Genomic DNA, 25,773 nt, shown 5'->3' on the forward strand with positions numbered 1-25,773 from the left:
ATTTAGTTTGAGGTCACTGAACTCTGTTCAGAAATGTAGCTAGTGGGCTACAATGCCAATGATTACATCTCACACTCAAAGCCATTTGTATTCTGATCAAAACTGACACTGAATAAGTACTGTGTGAAGCGATTGTTGATTTCAGATGTTTTTTTCAGCTGTTGTCCTTCCTACCAAATTATCCTTTACAAACAGTTATATCATAAACAGGAAATACGTGTTATTTAAATTAATTTATTTAAACTATTTAAAACCCTGCAACAGTGCAACGAGCCAATCACTGTAGATTCTTCGATAGTATCTTTACCAAGGAATAAAACACAGAAAAATAAAAAATGCTGTGCTACTAAATGCATACAACAGCTATGTATTCTAACACACTATCTCATTTTCTTGGTAGTCAGGCTCTTTTCAGAACACATCACTTCATTGTGTACAAAACATTCTTGCAAGTTCATGTTTTATGTTAACCAAAACATCTGTCACACAAAGAATGTTTGTTAGGACAGACTAATAAATTACAAAATATAACTTTTGTTTTTCTTTCTCTGGATTTAACTTACCCATCTCTTGTATTGTGACTTGTTTTCTCATTTAGTTTTACAGCAGTCTCTTGAGCTGTTATCTTCTTTGCTAAATGAGCACTGTCTCCAATGTAACATGCAAAACTTTGAGTTTTATACTAGGGTATGACATGGTCATCTAAAGTTTCACACACACACACACACACACACACACACACACACACACACACACACACACACACACACAGTGTTTCTTATTTTTTTCTGCCATGTGCTGCTTAACTGGAAAGGCTCACCCAGACTCTGCAACAGTTTGCTGTGAGGGAAAGGTTAGTTTGCTTTTTATTTCTTATATTTTGTATTACTTTATTGCCTTTTTCTATTTTGTATACTATGATTTGTTTTCTTTACATTGTGTTTTACTTGTATTCTGCTTTTAACTGCATATTAAAACTTGAAAAGAGACCACAGCTCTGTCTCTTGTGAGTCAGACAGAAATTAAAACAGATAAATTAAGGAGTCACACATAAGTTAGAACAAGTCAGTTAAGGTTAATCATATGTGATCTGAGGGGGTGGAGCTAGGAACTAAACTGATTTCAGCATAACATTTGCATATATTTACAGATGGGCTCTATAATGGGCTTTTCTTAACACTAGGAAACAAAAAACAAAAGCTTTTGTTTGTGGATGAAAGAGCATATGTTTTATATGTTTTCAGTGTTATTGGACTTTATTTGGTGTTCTTGTGACTGGATTTAAATAAACCTTCATACTACTGTTTGTGACCAGCTTCTTGCTCTGCTGCCTTCCGCTTTTGTTTTTTTTGTTTCCTGGTTCTTTGGTTCTTTATGGTCGTTGGTTCTTTTCTTAGGACTGCTTGGGGCAACATATTTATTTTAAGGACAGATTATAAAGTTGTAACACTCTTTTGTTTTCACATACCAATACATGTAATATTAATATTAATGTATTAATAGTAATATAATATTTATTTCTAATGCAGACAGTGTAAGAATGTTTGTCTGTGTATTCTGACAAAATTTATCATCATCAATCCCGTTTTTCCCATTTTCTATATGGGGTTGGTTGTTGTGTCAACTCTCGCCATCTCTCTCTCTTAATTCTGTGCCACTCTCCTACCTTTTTTGACAGTCATGCCTGACTGTCACAGGTCTTCTCTCACACAATCCATCCATCCATCCATCCATCCATCCATCCATCCATCCATCCATCTCTTTGCTGGATGCCATCATTCCTCTTGCCTTCTTCCTGTCTTTCCCAAATCTTCTTCACCAGGTTGTCTTCTGCTTTCCTTTACATGTACTTGAACTAACGTAATCTGTTCTCTTTGACTTCTGTAATTGCAACTACTTTGGCGTCTGCTCTGATGTCCTTATTTCTTCATCTGTCCCACAGTATTCGTCCTACCATACATTTCAGGCATTTAATTTCCATCACCTCTAGCTTATTCTTCTGTTCTGCCTTTACTGTCTAGGTTTCTGTATCATACAGTAGCACTGGTCACTTCACTGTTTTGTACACCTTACTGTTCAGCTTCTTTGGCATTCTTCTGACATACACTACCCCTGCCACTCTGTGCCAGTTGGCTGCAGCCCCTCTGATTTTAGCTTTGACCTCCCCATTAATACTTCCCTTCTCCTCAACCACCCCTCCCATATACTTGACACTGTTAACCTGTTTTACTATTTTCCCTTCTATCTCAGTTTTCAGCTTCCTCTGATTCCCCCCACTTGCTGCCATTACAACTGTCTTATCTGTACTCAATTTCATCCTGTGTGCTTTCAGTTTAGCATTCCATTCCCCTATGCTTACTCAGAGGCTGGTGTAATATCACGTCATCTACATACAGCAGTTTTGTTGCTATGTAACCTCTGTCCTGAGTATGAACAACAGTGGGCTCAGAGCTGAAACCTGATGCATACCCACTCCCACTGGGAAACCCACTGTGAGTCCAGTCACTGTTGTACTCGGGTCACTGGGTCATTGCAAACAGCCTGCACTAATTCCGAGACTTTGAACCACTGTAGAACTGCCCAAATCATCTTTTTGGGACCCTGTCATTTGCTTTCTCCAAGTCTAAGAATGCCCAGTCAGACCATTTCGTCATCTCTAGCTTCTTCTTAACTGTCTGTCTCTCTGCAAGCATTGTGTTAGTTGTGCTGCATATTGATCTGAATCCAAACTGCTCATCTCCCATCTTGCTTTCTACTACTCTTTGTATTCATTTATTAGTCAGCTCCTCCAGAGCTTTTATGCAGTGTGACAGAGTTTGATACGTCTGTTCTGCCAACAGTTGTGTATGTCCTCTTTGTTCTTGTACACTGGCACTAGTATGCTTATTTTCCAGTCATCTGGGATACACCTTTCTCTCCATTCAGCTGTGAGCACCCTCAGGAGCCAGTTACCCCCTATCTCACCCAAAATCTTGATGATAGTTGCTCTGACCTCAACTGAGCTTGCAGCTTTCCTAACTTCATTTTCCTTAGTGCTGTTCTTACTTCTGTGGTGAGCTCCTCCTCTTATTTCATCATAGACTGGGTCTGGGGCAGTGCTGCTTTTGTAGGGTTTTCTTCACTCAGAAGCTGCTGAAAGTAATCTTTTCATCTGCCTTTGATTTCTTGTGGGCTGGTGAGCAGGTTGTTGCTGGCATCCCTTATGAAATGTATCTGACTATCCGCTTTATCTCTCTCTCTTTGCCTTGCAACCTGATATAATTTCTTTGTGTCATCTACCAAGTCACTTTGCAGAAGCTGGTAGAGTGCTTCTAATGCCTTGTTCTTTGCTATTGTAACTCATCTCTTACCCTCCCTGTTAGCCAACTAGTATTCCTTCTTAGCCCGGTCTGTCTTTTCTATCTCCCACTTTTTCTTGCACTCCTTTCTTTTTATGACTTCCTGGGCTTCTGCAGGGTCTATATTATGTGATTGAAAGACATGTTTATCTACACATAACAGCGAGCACACTAATCCCCGAACAGCTACTTCAAAGAATTCTTCCCAGGGGAGAAAAAAAACTCTTCGCTGTCATCGGGGATTTGCCCTTTTCCCCATTGTAGTGCAATCTTTGAGTTGGTATATTTAGTTAGGGGGGTTGGGGGGGTGAAGCCACTTTGTAGGGTTTGAAAGTTTGTCTTGTTTCTCTATGGCCGAGTGATTTTTTTCCCCTGGGAAAAAATGCACTGAAGTGGCCATTCAGTGATTAGTGTTTTCGCTGTTTATGTGTCAATGAAAATGTGTTAGATGAAAATGTCTTTCATTGACATAATATAGACCTCTTCCGCATTCCACCACCAGCTTTCCTTATGTACCTTATTTCCATACCTGGCTCCAGTGCATATCTCTTCTGTAGTCCCCACACATGCTGTTTTGAGGCACTGCCATTCTTCTTCAATTCTATTTCCTCTTAGACCATTGGTGCTAGAGCCCTGAGTAATTCCTTGAATTCCTGGGCTTTCTTTTCAGTCAACTTCCAGATATTTTAATTAGGTGTTAAAATTAGAATTAAACCATTCACAGTTGTCATATGTTCCCTGAAGCCAGAATGTTTAGAGGCTAAGAGCTATTTGATTATAAGCCAAATATTTTTCATTTGGTGATGACTTATCACATAACAAGAATGTTCTCTTGCCTGATATATTTTAACAAGAACTACAGTGACAGAGTAACTCAGTGGGTTAAGCTTAGGAAACTGTTAATGAGCTTCATCTAGTAGCGCTGATATTGATTCTTCTTGGTAGTTTGTGCAAATGATTAAGGTTATGCAATATTAATGCATTACTTCTTGTGGTACATAGTTTGATTCCTTCAGCCTTCATTTGTCTAGTGTGTGACCTTGAGCAGGTCACTTAACTAGACAGTGCTTTAGGGCAATTGAGAATTTGGGCAAGGCTCCTTACTGATCTCCTGGACTGAATGCCTGGTAACTATCTGTAAACATGTACAGTAAGACTAACATTTTCACAGGTTTAAGGGTGTGCCTGTTTTGTAAATTTTGTAACTTAATTCAATATAAAAATTGATTAGAGGTTGTGGCACTGGAGAAACCAATGAGGGAGAGGAATAAAGGAGCTGTTCCAGCTCACCTGTGTGGGGAGAGAGCACAGAAATATGCTGGGAAAGTATGAGAGAAATGTGCTGATGGTGGTGATACAGGAAATGCAGTAAAGATCCCATGAAAGTTGGAACCCCAGATAGATGGGAATCACTCCATAGGCAGGATGTGCATTGTAGTGTCCCGCTGCAAACCCCTTAAGGGTGGAACCTCAGATAGATGGGAATCACTCCATAGGCAGGATGTGGCATTGTAGTGTCCCGCTGCATACCCCTTAAGGGCGGAACCTCAGATAGATGGGAATCACTCCATAGGCAGGATGTGGCATTGTAGTGTCCCACTGCAAACCCCTTAAGGGTGGAACCTCAGATAGATGGGAATCACTCCATAGGCAGGATGTGTCATTGTAGTGTCCCGCTGCAAACCCCTTAAGGGTGGAACCTCAGATAGATGGGAATCACTCCATAGGCAGGATGTGTCATTGTAGTGTCCCGCTGCAAACCCCTTAAGGGTGGAACCTCAGATAGATGGGAATCACTCCTTAGGCAGGATGTGCATTGTAGTATCCTGCTTCATACCCCATAAGGGTGGAACCTCAGATAGATGGGAATCACTCCATAGGGAGGATGTGGCATTGTAGTGTCCCGCTGCAAACCCCTTAAGGGTGGAACCTCAGATAGATGGGAATCACTCCATAGGCAGGATGTGTCATTGTAGTGTCCCACTGCAAACCCCTTAAGGGTGGAACCTCAGATAGATGGGAATCACTCCATAGGCAGGATGTGTCATTGTAGTGTCCCGCTGCATACCCCTTAAGGGTGGTACCTCAGATAGATGGGAATCACTCCCTAGGCAGGATGTGTCATTGTAGTGTCCCGCTGCATACCCCTTAAGGGTGGTACCTCAGATAGATGGGAATCACTCCATAGGCAGGATGTGGCATTGTAGTGTCCCGCTGCATACCCCTTAAGGGTGGAACCTCAGATAGATGGGAATCACTCCATAGGCAGGATGTGTCATTGTAGTATCCCGCTGCATACCCCTTAAGGGTGGTACCTCAGATAGATGGGAATCACTCCATAGGCAGGATGTGGCATTGTAGTGTCCTGCTTCATACCCCTTAAGGGTGGAACCTCAGATAGATGGGAATCACTCCATAGGCAGGATGTGTCATTGTAGTGTCCAGCTGCATACCCCTTAAGGGCGGTACCTCAGATAGATGGGAATCACTCCATAGGCAGGATGTGTCATTGTAGTGTCCCGCTGCATACCCCTTAAGGGTGGAACCTCAGATATCCTTTCCCTTCTTTCCACTTCCTGAATACCTACCTGCCTCCAACTTCTACATCTATGATTTGCCACCTCCTTCCATTTAGTTTAAAGGTGTAATCACTGAGATGTGCCTTTCTAAGGTCCTGTAAGTACTGCTGTCCATTTGAGCTAGGATTATTTTATTTTATTTTGAGTTTGTTTACTGGAGTAGGATGCTTATCAACAAATTATATATTTCAGACAAAGCCCATATTGTTAGATGCAACAAATAAAACAGCAGAGTAGAAAAATTATAACATCAGTTAGGCTACAGCAAGTAAAACATCTTTACAAAATAGTCCTTACCTTTTATTAGTGTTATTATTTTAGTAAATTTACCTGGACTGATTCCAGAGACTGTACCTCAGTTTGTGACTATGGGCAGAAAACAGCACTGAAATGCATGACAGGGCCTATTAAGGTTTTATATGAATTGCATAAAACCATAGCTTCCCTAGAGTTAAAAAGATGTGAACAGCAAAGCTAATAATTTGTTAGCCTTATGTTTGTGTAGTATAAGATTTCACCTAAAGCTTAAATTATACTTGACAGTAATTCCCAAATCCTTTAGTTATTGTAGACCTTCCAAATTGTGTTTACCAAAGGTAGCCAGTTTCAGCATTTGTTTGGTGCTCATGAGCATAACTTTTGTTAGTATTAAGTACTAAACCTATTTTTTTTTGCCCTTTGACTAATAACTATTAAATAGTTGTCCCTGTTATCAATATTTTCTTCTTCGGTACACAGTGTAACATTTTTATAGTCATTACAATAAACTGTTAACTAACAGTGATGATTTTCAGAAAAGGTGAAAAACAAGCAGCTGAGTGACAGTGGCAACAACACTAACCCCAATGGTTTCACCTTTAGGCAATTTGCCCTTTTAGAAGAATAAATGAGTTGAACAGCTATACTCGGCTTCTTTCCAGATAATCAGTCTGAGAGCCATCTAACTAAGAATGGGTTAATCTTACAGTGATTCAGCCTGCCAACAGTTCTCTTATATAAAACCGAGTCAAAAGCTCTGAACAGAGCCAAATAGACAGTGATACAAGAGATACTCGTATCTAAGGCATAACTGACAGGCTCATAAAAAGTCAAACCCATATTTGTTACAGTTGATTTATTATGCAAAAACCTCAGCAATTGAGTATAATATCTAGATTCAGGCTATAGTGTGAGAATGCACCTTTCAAAACATTTATCAGTTACAGAAGCAAGACTTTAAGCCCTTAAATATTGGAGTAACAAACTCCAACCAGTCATCATGAACTGTACCATCTTGAAAGAATGAATTGAAAGTCTGTGAAAGGTAGATGGTAGTATGTCTTTTAAACTGTTAATTAATTTATCAGGTATTAAACCTGGAGCAATATTGCATGTACAGTTCACCTTAAGTAGGCATTTTTGTACTGCATTAATGACGATTACTGGATACTGGGAGTATAAGTCTCCGGAATGCAAGAGATCAGTGTTTCGATTTCAGTCTATGCTGTGAAAAATGTATATTCAATGCACAGCTACAATATTTGAATCATCAGTCAAGGCAATACTGAGTTTTAAGGGGCCTACAACAGACAGGACATGCTGTTCACATATTAGTAAAACTTTTTTTTTATTATCTGATGTTTGAATTCGGCCCTAGAGTCTACCAGGGCTCTTTCTAAATTATCACAATAATTTGTTAATACATGTTTATTTGAAATAAATTGAAAATATATATATATATATATATATATATATATATATATATATATATATATATATATATATATATATATATATATATATATATATATATATGGTTCTACTTTACATAACCGACAGCTGCTTTCACCGACAATGCATTTGCGAGCGCCAGAAGATCGACAATCCGGAAGACCGACGCTACAGATCAAAACACCGACGCCGAGGATAGTGACTTGGAAAAAGGCTGTGTAAGTATGCGGTGGTGACGGACGTTAGGGTGCGAGTAAGGTAAGTGTGGATATTGACGGTCTGTGGAGATAGGGGTGGGTTTAGTGATTTAGGGTCAGTGCGCGGGTTAGGTAAATGTGCGGTAGTGATAGTGTTTGGGTTAGGGGCGGGTTAAGTGAGTTAGGGTTAGGGCCCGTGTTAGGTAAGTGTGCGGTAGTAGTATTTTTTGGGTTAGGGGCGGGTTAAGTGAGTTAGGGTTAGGGCGCGGGTTAGGTAAATGTGCGGTAGTGATAGTGTTTGGGTTCGGGGGGTTAAGTGAGTTAGGGTTAGGGCCCGTGTTAGGTAAGTGTGCGGTAGTAGTATTTTTTGGGTTGGGGTGGGTTAAGTGAGTTAGGGTTAGGGCGCGGGTTAGCTGAGTGTGCGATAGTGACAGACCTTAGGGTAAGGGTTTGGGTTAGGGTTGTAGATAGTTGTGTATGTGAGGTTTAGTGTGGGTTTGTGAGGATTTTGGTGTGCTTGTGTTGTGTGTGTGGTTTTTGGACAGGGGATGTGTTTTGTTAGTTGATTGTTGTTATTGTGGTGTGTGCAGCGTATGAGGTTTCGTGTTTGTGGACCGTCGGTTATTTGTTTGTCGGGCATGTGAGGTTTCGTGTTTATGGTTTGTCGATTATGTGGTGTCGATGTTTGTGTTGTCGATGTTTTGCAGTGTCGGTTATGTAAAGTAGATCCATATATATATATATATATATATATATATATATATATATATATATATATATATTCCAAGTGCAAGCCTTTGTTTTTTCAGCACTGTCCTTAAAGAGGTTTATTTATTTATTTATGTATTTATGTATGTATGTATATATGTATGTATACATGTATTTAGTTATTTATTTACTTATTCATTTGGTTTGGTACCTGGGGTGGAGCACTGATCCAAATGGGCCTATTTCAGTCTCAGCCCATACAATTACAAATTATAGTAGACAAGCAATGCAAACAAAGTGTTGTGTGAAGAAAACATTGGACCAATAACAGTAAATACACAGTATAGTGGACAATAGGAAGGGATGGTTATCATAAGAAGGGAAGAAAAAGAAGAGAATGAAATAGTGAAGTGATGGAGCACTAAGTGTAAAAGATAGCAAAAGTAAGGTAAGAGCACAATAAATTAACTATATACAATATATACATAATATGGAAGAGATGTCACACATTAGTGTGGGGAAATGAAGTGAGGAAGACAAAGGTGCCTGACTGGTGAAGGGGAGAGTGGAGGATTAGGTGATGTGTCCAGAGGGAAAGCATTTGCAAATTGACTTAGTCTTGAGATGCTCTTTAAGCAAAGCATAAAATGATGGGTATGAGGTGAGATTAGTAGGGAGGGATTCCCATAATTTTTGGCCTAGGATGGAGAAAGCTTGATTAGTGCAATTATGTCTGGTTCTAAGACAATGAAGAAGTAGACCAGAGTGGTTAAGTCTTCTTAGATTGTAACTGGGTGGTTGTTTGAAGAGGCTGGAGGCAAGGGAAGGGCAGAAGTGTTCTTAGAGGAGCTTGTAGAGTTGGGATCCAAGATGCAGCTTAGCAACTTGTTGGACAGGTAGCCAACTGGCTTTATTAAGTGTGATATAATGATGTTTATTTCTAGAGGAGAAGGTAATGAAAAGGCGGATAGAGTTGCTTATAGTATGGAGAGTGGAAGATTTTTTTTCTTGGATGCTGCCGCAACTAGTGGGAGTCCATATTCAAGCTATGCTAGCAGAATTCCTTTACTTATGGCATTTATGGTTGGTCTGGGGAGAAAAGGGAAAATTTTATAGGACCAAAATAGGAGGGAGTTTATTTTCTTCTGTATTTGTTTTAAGTGAGGGTGAAAGTTCAGTGCAGGATCAAGCAACATACCAGGGTATTTGAAGGAGATGACTTTATCAGTGGGATTGTCAAGATGGTCATGAATAAGAAGTGGTTGATAATTTTTCTGTGAATTAGAGGAAGTGCTGAATAGCATTGTTTTAATTTTGGAAATGTTCAGAATTAGCTTTTTGTTATTAAGATATTTGATACCGATTGGAAAGATAATTTTTAAAACAGCGAGCTATATATCTGGGCTAATTCAAATTTCAGTTAGGTGATCTGACAGAATGTTATGGTCAACTAGATTGAAAGCTCTAGTGAGGTCAATAAAAATGGCTCCAATGAGGAGGATATCAGTATGTGTCTGGAGTGAAGTAGAAGTGCTCCTACCAGCCCAAACGCCATGCTGTTTTGAGGATGGTAGATGATATTGGGAGATATAATGGGTCAGTTGATTGTAAATTCATTTTTTTAAGGATTTTACCAGTTATGGGAGGAATAGAAATGAGAAAGAAGCCAATGATGTGTGATGGGTTAGGTTTTGTTTTTGTTTTTTTTTTTTGTGGAGGGGTTTAACAATGGTTGTTTTTCAGATATCAGGCATAATGTTTTGAGTTAGGTGGAGATAAATGTGAAGAAGGGGTGGGGGCTATGAAGTTAAGTCTAAAGCAAGTGCAAGTAGCCATTTTAGGTGTCTGCTTCAGTTGATTAAACAAAGATACATGTGTTGAAACATAAACACCATTCCAGTCAGTGTTTGAGAAGTCAATAATCATATGTGAAAAATTAGCCTTATTTAGATTTAAAACAGTTGTTTTCTGATTTTACTATAGTGACAGTAAGAATTCAAAAAACTAATATTCTACTACCAAGCTATGGTGCTTTCTGCAAAATAATTGATCTGATTTTTTATATTATGTCTGACTTCAGAGATGAACACATAAGGAACGCCACTCCAAAGGGACACCTCTTGTTATTTCTTACCTTCTGAGAGCTCTTTTCGCACTTCCATTCTCTGCTTCTTGCCTTCTAACTCATCTCTCCACTCACCTACATATATTACTACCTGCTGCTATGCCCCTCCCTTTTCACAAGCAGCCCTTAATGTGGATAAATTCAAAGGTTTTACCAGAGTCTATCTAAATCATGGTTACACAACTGTCTTTGTCCATGCCCAGTCACAAAGCTGAATCATTTTAGTCTGACAGGATACTGTTGTGAATCCAAATTGTTGTTCAATTAATTAGCCCTTCCTGTTCCAGGAACTTTAGTTGCCTTAACTTTATGGAGCTACCTCCAATGTATTGTTTATTACTGAAGTCTGATTCACAGTCCTGTAATTCACTGGGTTGCTCTTTGCTACACCTCTTTAAACGGGCAATACCTCTGCTTTGTTTATATTGACTAATTTACAGTTAATTAAAATGCATTAATTTAACTGATTAAGAAAGCTCTTCCCCTAAAACCCATCTACAAATAACAAAGAAAGTGTTTTTGAAGTGGGGTGGGGGTAAGGCAGACCTGCACATCTCCATATGGGCAAAGCCAATCACATTTCCAGAACTTACATATATTAACTCCGTGGTTACACAACAACGAGGAAAAGAGAAACTCCTCATTACAGCACACAGCAGTCTCTCATTAACAGAGATTCAACATAGCATATACATGCAACCTTCTGTCTTAACCAGTTGGGCTGAAGCAGTTACATTTTGGCTGAGGTTCAGCTAGTGTCCATGCAGCCTTGTTGAGGATCTTGGATGGTATCCCAATTGGCCTTGCCCTCCTCTAGTGCCTTAATACTTTCTTCACATCTTTAGTGATCACCATATGTGCCTGCTGTCCACTTTTCTTATATTCTGTATTTACTGCTGGTGTCCTGGCTTCTCTTTCCTCAAGTAAGACTGTCAAGAAATATTCATTTAAAAGGGTCACCTATTCTCTGAAAATTGTGTGCTGCTGACTTTTCCAGGACAGCTACTCCTATTTCCCCACCATCCTTGGTTCTTTGTCTCACTTATATAAAATGGAGTTTGTATTTCCATTAATATATGCTGTCACCCATTCTTCTCTTCACCTTTGCCCCTTCTCATGTACATTGTTTCCTTGTTTCTGGCCTCTTATAGATCTCCCACTACTTCTTATTTCTGCTCCTCCTGCCTTCCTAGTGAACTCTAGTTGTTTTCTTCTTTGCTTTGTAGTCCTCCACACCCCTTTCTTTGTAGTCCTCCACACCCCTTTCTTTGTTGTACTTCACAGCTCCTGCAGTTCATTTTATGCTGTGTTCATATAGGTTCACAAGCTCATGGGTATGTACTAGGCTAGCTGCCCTTGTGGGCCATTTTAATTCTAGCCAAGTTCCTTTTATGTGCTCAAAATAACCTATCCCATTTAGTTATAGATTGGCCTTATCCATCCTGTGGTCATTAATCATCAATTATGCGTTACCCCTAATAAGAATAACTGGGATCATACCATAGATAATTTGATATTTTAATATGCCCAAGGACCTTTGAATATTAACTCTTGTATCCTCCTTTACTGACCATCCTACAATCCCAGACTTTGGTCTTTAACGCTAGGCCTGATTCTTTCCCATGAACTCTGTGCACTGCATTACTTCATTGTGAATGTTTACCAGTGGAGATCTCAGTTGCACAGAATTCCCCTCAGCCTTTCTACACAGAGCTAGACTGAGGATTCTTTTCTTCCTGGTTACATCTTCTAATATTTGCTTAAATTATTCTGGGTTGTTGTTCTTGATCAGACTGCTTTCTTTGCCCATTGGATGACATACCGCTCCAGACTGCCATATGTATATTGTGGCCTCCCCTTTCATAACTACCGTAATATTTCTTGTCCATCTCCTACCCGCCCATAACTGTCTCATTACTGTTTAAAGTTGAATATAACAGCCTGTAGAGTATCAGTATACCAGTGCTGCCTTTTCTCCTAACAACTTTAGCCTAGGAAGCTGAATGTGGGATCCCCCCCCCCACCACCACCACCATTCTCTTTTAGCTGCCGTGTACCTCCTTCTCTTATTTCAACTTACATACATACATACAAATGTTTCAAGCATGGGCATTAATGCCCTTCTAGCTTGCCAATATACCAAAACACTTGTTCCCATAATAAGTGTTCAGGCTGTTCTTAAAAAATATCTAAACTAGTACTTGCTTTAATGTAATATGGCAGTCTGTTCCATGCATCAGCTACTCTGTCAGAGAACCAATTAATGCACTTCTCATTACTATAGAATCTTCTACATAGGGTGTCTGATGATTCTCTAGTACTTTTTGATAGCCCCAAACATTCCCAGAGGTGGTTGTCTCTAAATGCCCTTTATACCTAAATAAGATCTCCTCTTAGATATTTGTAAGAGACACTGTACAAGTTCAGATATTTTAGTTTTATTAATAACTTAAATTTTCACATCCATGAATGCTCTTGGTATATTTCCGCTGTACTCTTTCCCGTTTACTCATGCTTGTTTACTTACAGGGTTTCCATATTGTTATTCTATACTCAAGTTTTGGTCTAATATAACTAACAAACCGTGACTTTATCATTTTTGATTTCCTAGACTTTATAAATCTTTTTATACAACCTGTGGTTCTATAACCATCATTAAACAATTGGTTGATATGATTAGAAAAAAACTCATAGCTGAACCTACCCATATACCCAGGCCCTTGTCTTATGTTTTCCTCTTCTATACCTTCCCTCTCTAATCATTTAGATGTAGGCTGCCATGGCCTCTAAACTTTTTTCTTCTTCTGAAACACAGTTTATCTTAGGATTACGATTACAGTGATACATTCTTGCTTTTGTTTTGTTTTCATTGGTTATCAGCCTGTCCAGCTGAGCCTATCATAAACCAAAGAAAAGTCTTCAAACCTCCCCAAGATATCAAGAACCTGTGTGGCCTTCCCTGTTAAAAAACATCACATCTCCACCCCAAAAATACACAGGAACATATGAAATAGCAAGATTTGGATTGGGATATTTTTCTTTTACAATTGATTTCAAACCATGTACACATAATCATTGTTCATTTCCTTCTGCATTTAGCCTGGATCCACATAAAGTCAGTGGGAATAATTAGAATTTAAAAGAAACATTTTCAGACTTGCATAGCTCGCATAGCTCTCCCCTGAACCTCTAAAACAGGCCTGGCCTCCCACTTGGAAAAAATGGGGTTATTCCAGTCACATTGGGTTTACTATTAATTATTGTTTTCATCTTGGCTACCTTTTTGCCTGGACCTCCAGCATTACTTCATGCCAAAAAAGAAGATGTGTCTCCTTCAGGTATTCTCCCTAATCCCACATTCATAAATCGGCCTGCCCTTGTCGTCCTTCATCTTTTTGATTTGATAATTTTGTGTCCTTTCCTTCTTTTTCTCACCACCCCAATTATCTTATGCAGCTCCATTGTCTTCTTTTCTACTTCCTGCCACTACTTTCATTGTTGTTAGTCATTTAGATGTCTCATAGAGCAATGTTTTGGAGACCCACATTATTGAAAAAGTTAGACAAACAAAATAAAAGAACCAAAACCTTTATTAAAAGTGTTGTTACAGCTGGGGTGGAGGGGTGGCCCCATTCCAAGACTATTGAGTATACTAACAACAAGGTTGTGCAGCCTTGATTATAAGGGAATACTTACTTTTAAAATAAAACCAAGTACTCCATTTCAGTCAAGGTTGCATGACCTAGAATTTAGTGTATTTAAAATATAAAAGCCAAAATTGAACAGCTTCAGTAATATCATACACTATAAGAGCTCCTACTGACATTTTAATATGCTATAAAACATTATTTGATGAGTTGCCACACGTGTGCTGTTGTCCTCTTTTGTTTTCTTCTCTTCCTTTTCTGCTGCCTTTAATTTTGTTAGACTCCTTCAAACCAGTTTTCTTCTCCCACATGCATCCATCTTGATTTCCTAATCTAGTCCCTAGTGTGCTAATAACCATTTCTAGACTGAATGGCCTTTTACTAAGCAGCATGTTTGTTGCAAAGGATGATGCAAAATGAGTGCACTTGTGCGGAAGAGTGGTATAGGAGCATGATGTAAATAAGATGTGAACCAGTCACAATGAGATGGGCAATGCACTACCATGCTGTATAGAAGGGATGAAACAAACTTTGTGTGATGCAATACCCCATCACATATATATATATCCATGATGTACCTGGAAAGGCGCATGAGGGTAGGGCAGATGTGCAGCATATGGAGGTAATGAGATAAGGTGTGGAGATCACTTGTGGTAATGATAAAGAATATGCTGTTGCAGCCCAGGCAGGATGGAAGTCGTCCTGTATACTCTTGTCAAAGTAGTAAAATGTGAAGATCAGATGGGTTAGGTGCAGAAGAAATAGCTCAACATACAAAAGAGGCAACTTGAGTATATAGTGTGAGACACAAAGGAACAATTAAGTGTAGAGTAAACTGTAAGGTAAGAAAGACGAAGGCACAGTCAGTTCACTAAGTGCTAAAGGTAAAAAACAGAACTTAGAGAAAAAAGTAAATGCTCAGCAGATCTGATAGGAGAAATATTAAGTGTGAGGAGAGGACAGCTATAAAATAGTAGTAGAAAAAGTAGTAAAAGTATGAATGGGTCCCAGAGGACACTTATGAAGTTTGCATCAGGCCTAAATTAAGTATGATCATCAGATTTGGCAGATGTTAATCAGATTTAAGGAGGAAGTAAAAAACTGCATGTTAGCAGCAATATTCTGAAAACAGATGTGACAGTAGATGAGACCTATATAAGTCAGTATCTGAGGTCCTCAAAAAACACTCATGACATTAATATAGGAAATTACTCAGCAGTTTATCAGCAAAACAGAAAAAAAGCTCATGACATTTACTATAGGAAATTGCTTAGCAGTTTAAACAGCAAATTTCTGGCAGATTATGTTTCTTCAGCAATGATTAGACTGGTATATTGTAAAGGAATATAGAATATCGCTGATACTTGGGTAGAAAATATCAAGTAATCCAAGAGATAAAATATCAGTTTGAAGTTTGAAGATCAGTTATGCCTCAACTTGTACTTGAAGGAAAAAAGTGAGCTGAAAGACACTAGTAATTACAGAAGGGGTTAATATGCTTCTCTTTGAATTAGGCTGTCACCATGGGGAATGAACCTTTGGAACAGTTAGCCTGAGCTGGTGCGGGTCTGATATGAATATATTAGCAGTAGTCCGCAAGCTGTTTAAATATAACCCAGGCCAGCTCCATTACAATAGAGGGATAAATCTTGACTAAGACCTAGGCAACCCAACTTCAAGTAGTAGCTGAGGTACAGCTAACACAAGGCAGAAGAGCGATAACAACACTTAGCCTGCTTGCCTCAATTTGGGGGAAGTTAAAGCACATCTGCTTGGGGCTCACACTCTGTGGTAGAATTGACAGTGGGGACCATAGATCACTTGCTGGCATTCTGTATGGGAATTGGGGGCTCAGGACCAAATGATGACATTATGCATACTTGTGGTTGCGCGTCACAAGTACCCATTGCATGTTTACACCTTGGATACTGAAAAGCATATGCAGGGCACACAGGGCCTTAAACAGAAAAATCCAGTCCTCCTCACTGATGATGGTGCTTCTGTCAGTCAATTCATCCCTCATCTCCTGGAAATGAATGAGCTGTAGGGCTGATGCTCTAGAGGAACAAACAAGAGACTAAAGCAGCTCAGGGGTGGGGGTGGGGGGGGCTCAATTGTCAGCAGAGGAGTAGACACAGTTTACTATGGGAATTGCGAATCAGCTTTGGTCGACCATTAAAAATGTCAACCCGAAATGCTGAATTCCGAATTCTGAATAGTAAACCACAGTGAAAATGAATACATTGACCACAGTGGTTCGATGTATTTGACATAGCAGGAGGTGACATCACTTCTTGCTATGCATATCAATATACCATTGAACTCTACAGTCAATGGTACCTTATTTCTACTTGCCCCCAAACTCCCTGCACATTAAATATGCCAACTCCGAGATCGCACTTCAGTGAGGAAATGGGTTAATTCCCTGTTCGTCACTGAAGCGCGACCTCACTTCCCAATGTCAGTACATCGCTTGTCAAATGATCGAGTGCACAAGTTATCTTGATCATTTGTGGTTGACCTCTGGTGGTTCACTTATATGCCCCTTAGAAACCCTGATTTTGACCTTTGGTGCTTCGACTGACTGCACTTCGTTTAAGTCATGGTAAACCAGTAGACACTATATATGTGATACAGATAGCTATAGCTATCAATATACATATTTAGATATAAACCCAGAAGAAATGGCTGTCACCTGGATAGTTAATGGAAATTGTGATTTTGTAGTTCACTGCATAATGGCAGGCAGTGAGGTATGACTGCTGAAGGTAAATTAAGATAGTATCCTGATGAATTTAGAGTACCACAGAAAGGGACTGCAGGTCATTAGTATGAGTCCTTGTATTTTGCAAGTTGAAACACAATTCAGGGCAGACAGCTGTTAACATAGCTGGCCTAGTACAATGCTCAGGCTGTATGCTTCTGGTGAGGTTGAAAATAAGATAATGAGAGGTCATACATTTGTACACAGCCTGAAACCATGGCTGCTAGATTTACTATGTAAAGTGCAAAGTACCACATTTAATAAACACCAACTTTAAATGTGTGGATTAAATAAGCCATAATGATGTAAAGGTGATAGTGTAAACTAGCAGAGCAACTGAATTTGTACTTACAAAGGCAAACTATAATGCCAGTCCCCAACAGGGGAAGGAATATGGTGGTAGTGCATCAATATACATCAGGTTAGGACCTTGGTTAATATATCACATGCTGCTGTGGGCATTGCATTTCTAGAAGGAAAAGCACATGCACAGACTCTCATACACACACATATGCATACATTCATGTGTACATTTTTGAAAGGATAGGAAACAAAAGTGAAGTGAATTAGACAAACAAACTTAGCTGCCACAATCTTGCCAAACCCAAACTTTCTTCATCACTGATTCCAAATATAAAAAATGTTAAATGTTGTGTAAAACACTACTGGAGTTATAGAGCTGTATAAAGACAACAACCTTTATTTGTTTGATTCTGAAACAATAAAAACCTTTGCATTGCACATTCATAGTTACACATGAATTAAAATAAAAAAGATGGGAAATTATATATACTGTTTCAGCATTTCAAAAGCCAATCAAAACTAACCACAAAGTAATGATGTCAAAATTTTACAATTATTTCAGTCAAACCTCATAAGAAATAAAGTTGCATTTGACAATTAAGATCTTTTGGATATAACATATTCAATTACAAATATAGTGTATTATATAAACATATAGCAGCATTCTAACTTCTTCAAGGATGATACAGCGATATAAGCAAAAAAGAATTGACTTTAATAATTGGATTAGTTTTTGGTGTCATCTGAAGGGGATCCAATATTTGTGAGCCTGGGAGGATATAATCGACAGACTATGCTGCTTTGCCAGGGATGGACTGCATCTGTCCCTTCTAGGGTTTTGATTATTGGCAGACATTGTCCACCCACATAATGCCTTTTTAGGCAATGCCATGTTGATAAGTCTGTCAACATAATGAAACAAGCAAAGGAAAATATGAACGTGTTACTGATCAATGCTAGGAGCCTAAACAAGAAACTCCACTCCCTACAACCTTTTCTCACCCTGGAGAAGGTTGACGTCTGTGCATTGACAGAGACATGGGTTAAAATGGAGGACAGCACTCCAGCTGCATAGAGCTATAACTCCTTTCCCATGTTTAGACCAGCTTCTGTGCAGGAGGGGGGAAATGGTTGAGGTGTCTCAATTTTCAAGGAGAGACATCAAGGCTGGTAAAGACGCATGATGCACTAGAGCTTCTTCATGCCCAAATAACCACCAGAAAGGTCCCCCACCACATATTAGCTAGCAATAGAACACCCTCTATGATCTAAGAATCCCACAATGCCTGTCTACAGGAAATTGAATCACTCTTGTTTTAAACCTAGTATAATTTACCTAGGTGAGCTTAACTATGAGATGATAGACTGGGAAATCTATACCGACAGTAATGCGTAAGCCATTCATGGACTTAGTCAATACAGATGCCCTGGCACAGATGCCACTGGGGAAGATAACATCTTAGATCTTGTCCTTACTAATATCGGGGCAACTTCCACTATCCCTTGTGTATCTTTGTCACTTGTTAGGTCTGACCATAAAGTCGTCTCCTTTGAAATCAAATTGAAACCAGAGACCCCTTCCACTCAAGATAACATAAGAATTTTCTTAAAAATAAACTGCCTGCCCCTAAGTGATACATTGAAAGCTTCAAATCCCTACTAAATTTAATTACCTCCATCACATTGTACCAGCATGTAAACAGAACAAGAGCAGGACAAATCCTAGAAACAAACCCACATGGTAGAACTATAATATCAACAAGCTTTAAAATAAAGGAAGATAATTTTGATCAAAAGCAAGAAGAATTCTTAGAATAATAGAGTCCTTCTCAATTAAATAAACAAACAACGTAGGAACATAATTAAATTCACCAAAGCCAAGTGTGACACTAAAATAACTATCCAAGCCAAGGGCAGTCACTGGGCATTTTTTAGTTATGTTCATAATCTCAGAAGCACAACACAGCAATGTGCTAAGCTGATTGTGAACAATGTTATGCATGTTGAGGCTGAAGATATAGTGAACCAAATGACAAATAAATTCAGCTCTAACTTTACCCCTCTCTCCCTGCTGTCTGTACCACAAAATATGCTTAAACTGGGTTATCTCCAGCTATCACACAAGACCAAGCCTTAAAAGCATTATAAAAATCTAACAATACTGCATCAGTGGGTCTTGACAATATCACTGTATGCAACTTAAATAGTATGAAACATGATTTAGCCACCCTACCCCCCCCCAACAACACTGTTCAGTCTCAGCCACCATACAGGGAATTTGTAATGAGTGAATGAAGAATAGCTGGATTCATTCCCCTGTGTAAGGAATGACCTTCCACAGACCCAGGCAATTACAAACCCATAAGTCTGATCAGCCTCATATGCAAAGCTATGGAAAGACTTGTCATGTGGCTAATCAATAAGGACATAGGGAACCTCCCAACACTGGAACCGTCTTAGTTTGGATCTGTCAAGGGCAGGTCGTGCTTGGTGGACTTTTTTTGAAAAAGTCACAAAAGCAAAGGATGAAGATAAAAAGAGTACACACTGCATATCTTGAGCTGGCCTAAGCTTTTGACACAGTCCCCCACTCAGGTATCGAAATGCTGATAAACTGGGAATAAACACTTTCAACACCCACTCAATTGTCAACTGGCTCAGACTAATAGAGATGGTGCAGGAGATCAAAATAGGGGAAGCCGGCTTTGCAAAGAGATCAGTCATCACTTTAGTGCTGGGACCTCTCCTATTTGGCATCTATTTGTCTGAAGTAAAAGCAAATACCAAAGGGCTCTGGCTGACTAAGTTTTTAGATAACTGAATCTTGAAATGCCTTAGCCATTGTGCAGGAAGGTTTGTCCCAAATAAATAACTGGTGCCAAAATCATGGACTGAAATAAATACCGAAAATGCATTATTGTATCCTTTGGGAAGTCATATACCCCAGAGAATTACCACATTGAAAATACACCCTTAAGAGTTGACTCAGTTGTTCAGGATTTAGAAAATTTGTGGACAGTGACTTAACTTTTGACCAACATGTGTCCATTGTCATAAGAAAGTCCTTCTGTATGGTACATTATATAAACAAAGGGATTGTGTCTACATCTAAGAATGTCATTGTCCCCCTTTACTCAGTCCTCATTCGACCAGTCATTGGTTGACGTGTATCTCTTTAAACACATGCAATATCTGGAATGCCCACAGAGATACCTTACTAAAAGGACACAAGACCTAAACAAAATATCCTACACTGACTGACTCAAAGGCCTGTCACTATATTCAGTATCCTGCAGACTGCTAAGAGGTGACTAGTGTCTGGCATACAAGGCATCCTCTGATCCAGTACTGATGAATGTACTGCACATCAGCAAGTCAAATGACATGAGAAATACTCAGGGATATAAACCTGTTCTGCAACATCAACAGAATGGTTTGGAGGCGCAGGTTTAAATACTAGGGGATACTGACTCCCCCTTCAACATAAAATAAAGGTCATCATTATCCTTATACAAGCACAACTTGTATCTATGGAGGGGTCATAGAACATTTACCCCAGGACTGCCCCCTGTACTACTAGTGGACAGAATCAGCTCCTGAATGCTTTATCTCATACATGGGTCCCCTCAAATTATCTATGGTATGATCCCACTTATTCTCAGCAGCAGTTAATATATAATGTTCTACCATGACATGGGTAAGGCCAATCTAACATCAGACAGAAGAGGTTAATTCAAGCACTACAAAGGAAATTGGCTAGGCTTAAAATGGCTCACCAGGGCAGCTAGTCTAGTACTTACCTATGAACCTATAGTCTGCTTCAACTTGTAACAACTGCACAATGACATCTACTTCAACTTGTAACAACTGCACAATGACATCTAAGAGCAGGTTTACATTAGGATAAACATGTAAAGGAAAGAAAATCTAATCAGTTAAGGAGCGTACAAATGAGACTCCAGAAAATGTTGTGCCATGGAGCTTATGGCAGAAGCTTTCCAGTTATTTCTGAACTATCATCCAGAAAAGGTAAGCTGGTTAGTGGTATGTCCTGCTTTTCTGGTGACGGTCACGTTCTGCATGCACTGAGGGAGAGCCACTTGGGAAACTGTCAGGAGTAGTGATTGATCAAGTTATTTCAACAAGCCTTGTAGAAGAAAATAAGTGGCAAAGTGAAGGAACTATTTATAACAGTAGTTTAATCATTTTCCTGTACCTCCATTTCACATACTAACCACATCCTTCTTAAGTCAGTTTAGGTTCGCTCATATTCTTCATTCTCCCTAATCACTTTCTTCACTGGATTAGTTGTCTCTTGTCTTTTTTTTTTTCTTTTTTTAGTTATTCTTCCTATCTACCTCCGTAAGGTTTAAATCAGCCATTATCTCATATTTATTTGACATTTTGAAATTGCAGTGCTATTCAACTGTTCTCTGTCTAAATATCTCTTCCTTCTTCATACATGCCAACTGAATCTTGTTAAAAAACACTTGACTGAAAAGAATTTAGATCCACAGATGCCAACTACTGTCATTTGATCCAGAATCAATGAAAATTTGAAATTAAACTTGCAAGTATTTGTCAAGTCAACAGATAGACCAACTGAGTGAGTCAAGCAATCAATAACTTATCAGTGTGACAGCCATACAGGTATGTAACCATTGTTATTTTACTAATACCCAGATATACACTCATGGACAATTAGTGATCTAGCATATTTCAGTGCTTCGTGGTCAGTGATAGAGATATTTTCAGTTTTTATACATCTAGAGTCAACTTTTGCCAGGAAAAGCAACAATTTAGCCACATAGAAACATGCTATAATTTTGAAACATTTCTGCCAGAGGTGACTGTATCTGTGGTAGAAAGCAATATGTTTCCTGAAGAGGCAGCTGAATGGCAATCTGCTGATCAGTAAGGAAGAGGTTCAATGACTTAGACACAGTATAGCGTCCCTTCACAGTTTGCTATGAACATGACATGCAAAAGATTCCTGTAACTGGCCAGCTCTCAGGAAAGAATGCTGAGGCTGACAGTTGCTAATGCATAATACCTAGTTTAAGGATGATGAAAATGATGACAGTCTTCAGAGGTTAATATAGTGAAGCCTGCTAATTTACTTTCTTTCCTTCTTTCCGAATGCACAGTATTAAGGAAACAGCAGACTACTTGCCAGAGTATCCTATCCTTAACTTCTCAACGTCTTTGCTCAGGAATTCTAGACAGAGTCAGATGAGGCATATGTTTAATTATTATACTCTAATTCGGTTAAAAGATTAACACAACAAAGGTTTTGCATTAGCATGCCTTTTCAGAGAATAAGCAAGAAACTCTAATGCCTGCATTATTGACTTAGTGTGATCCTCAGTGATTTATGAAAAAATCAAACATTTTATGAGGGACAGGGCAAAAATATGGGGCAGAATCAGGGACAGATGAGAGGTATGACACTATGGGATAGTTGACTACAATCAATGTATCTTGGATAGGTGAAAGACTACTGAAATACTTAATTTTCAAGGTAATTATATATCTCTGGGATTACGGAAATGTTCCATTTTTACATGAACATAACAGTTTTGAATGAGATGCTTTGATGTGAGCTACTTAACTGATAAAGTTCTTTTATTTCTTGACATGTATTTCTTTACACCACTCATATTATATTAAGCATCTACAAAAGTATCACATGGATTTGCCGAGGAGTCACCTACATTTCAAAAAAAAAAAAAAACACACACACACACACACACACACACACACACACACAAACACACAGTTTTAACCATGTAACTGCCAAATGCAGTCTCAGCTATGAGCTGTTTCGTTTATTCTACAGATTTTTCTCAACAGTAGCAGATTAATGAGGAGACATGCTTTTATCTTGTTTTCATGCTGCCAGTATTAGGTATTGTGCATGCAGCCAAATAAAACAGTGCACTCCCTCAAAAGCTCTTTACAAACTCCAATGAAGTATGTGTCTGTTCTATATACAATGAGTTGCCAGTTACTAAGATGTTTTTGGGAATGCTATGTTGCAATGTCTACCTTATGGGCTTTTGGGTCTAGCTTTAGTACTAACTCCATATATTTTCTTGCCATAGACTCCACCCACTGCCATTGGTAGTGAGATTCTGTATGTTTGCTTTACTGTGGTCATTGGGAGACCTGCGTAATATGTTACACGTATGACCTGAGGTTCTGGTTTTATTGACTTTATGGCTTCTTGTGTTACAACTGAGGCCACTCTAGGTGCAGTCCTCAGAACCTCTGCATATGTAGTAGTGTGTGTGTGTGCGTGTGTGTGTGTATGATCACAGGCTGGAGCTGATGCTGAGAGTTTAGCCTCAGTATTCTGGATATATTTGTACATGCCTCAATCATATACATATTTACAATCTTGTGTACATAGTGTCAGTTTTTTATCCCCTTTGTGCAGTGGTTCTGGTAAATATCGTCTGCAGAAAACTACAGGGCCTTTTAGTTGGGGGCATGGTCTGTGTCCATGTACAATGACATTTTCTGGACCACTTTGTGGTTTGCTTTTGGTAAACAGGTCACCAGCAGAACATTGCAAGACATCAGTTTGGGGGGGAGGAGATATGACATGTCTTTATTTTTTATATTTAATTTCACAGAGATGAGAGATTTTTTTCTAAGATGAACTTTTTCACATATAAGTGCTCAGAATAATTATTTGCATCAATCAAAAATCAAACTAAATCCAGGTCAACGAATGTGTGAGAAACTTGCCTGAATTTCCTTTCGTCAATAAGATAGTTCTAACATGCTAAATATCACTTAATTTAATTTTCTTTTCATAGGAGAATATTTTCTGGCATCTTCTATAGATCTGCTGATTTTGCTCCCACTCAGAATTTGTAGTTGCAGAATTGTTGTGGTTCAGACAGGTAGGAAATTAAATGAAACCTAACTTTCCGGGTGTACTTTCAATAAACGCGCAGTTCAAGAGAATAGTAGGTAACTGTTGCTCATGCTGAGTCTGTTTTCAATGCAATGTTCTTTTATTTGGTTTAGTAAATGGTCCTCAGTGTTTTTGTTGTAAAGTGTGAAATAAAAAAAAAATTCATTCAAAATCTCTATTATCATATTAGATGTAAAAAACAAAATGGTATCAGTATTGAGAAATTTTCCATTTGTGGAGAAACAGACACATAAAGGGATATTGGTATGATTGAGGGGGGCCCTAACCATGCCTAGGGCCCCATTTGAGTATGACTTCTCTGTGTTATCACTGCATTGCTCACATGCAACTAGGCTCCCACAGATTTAAAAGTAAGAAATAATCTGTTTTGTCTTCATCTACCCACAGCAGACGGGGTGTACTACACATGAAACTACCTAGGCTTAAACATATTCCTGTGTCATTCCCTTACAAGAGACCTTGTTTTATCATATCATTTCACAATAAAGATATAGTTCACTGATAAAATGGTGACATGGCTTACAAGAACTGCACATCTATGTAAAGGAAATTTGGTTTTGTTTGCTAAAAGGAGATTGTCAAATTAGCACATATTTTTAAAACATTCTTCAGACTACTCAGATCATGTGCTCACTGCCATTGCTGTGAGGAATGAGTGCTTGCTCACAGAGATAACCAAAAGCACATCATGGCATCTGAGTGGGCAGGGCACTTTACTGCTGCACTTAGCTAAGTGTTGACTACAGCAGACTTCCTTCTAGTAAATATGCGCCTGTTTAAAGATGTTACAACAAATCAGTATTTCCGTATACGATCTGGAAAACAAATCAGGTGCCCTGTCACATGGGCAACTTCTCAAATTGTGCACTGTGATTTGGCTGCATTTCAGACACTCTTCTGCTAATGTACTGAGTAAGCTCTTAAAAAAACATAGATGTGAAGTATTAGTTCCAGACAAAGCAGAAACACTTCAGTGAATATCTTAACACTGAGTGAAAGGAACTTGCTAAATGTCAACAGCCTTGATGAAGTTCAGTTTAAAGAAACACTAGATTCTGAAGTAATTTGATTTTCTAATGGGTCTGTTACAAAAAGAAAGCACTATAAACAGCAGAAGCATTATGGGGTACTTGGGGTGGGGCTGTAGTTGAGATCTTATAAAATGGTGGATGAAGAGCTCTGTAATATCTTTTGACTCTGATAGAGTTAGCTTTTTCAAGCTCTATGATTCATCTACATTTAAAATACTGGCCCACACATTAGCAAGAGCTCACATTCCAAACAAAACTGTACTGTAGCACACACTGGTAAGGCGATGCACTCTTGGAGGATGTCTTACAATTTCAATGTCTCCTCACACCATGGAATAGCTTTTACTAAGTTTAATAGTAAATTAATAATCAAACATTAACACAAGCACTCCCACAAAAGGAAAAGACACAGCAAAGACAAATTG

Source organism: Protopterus annectens, chromosome 12.part0 (genome assembly GCF_019279795.1).
Source record: "Protopterus annectens isolate FY-2018-M chromosome 12.part0, PAN1.0, whole genome shotgun sequence".
NCBI classification, from domain to species: domain Eukaryota; kingdom Metazoa; phylum Chordata; order Ceratodontiformes; family Protopteridae; genus Protopterus; species Protopterus annectens.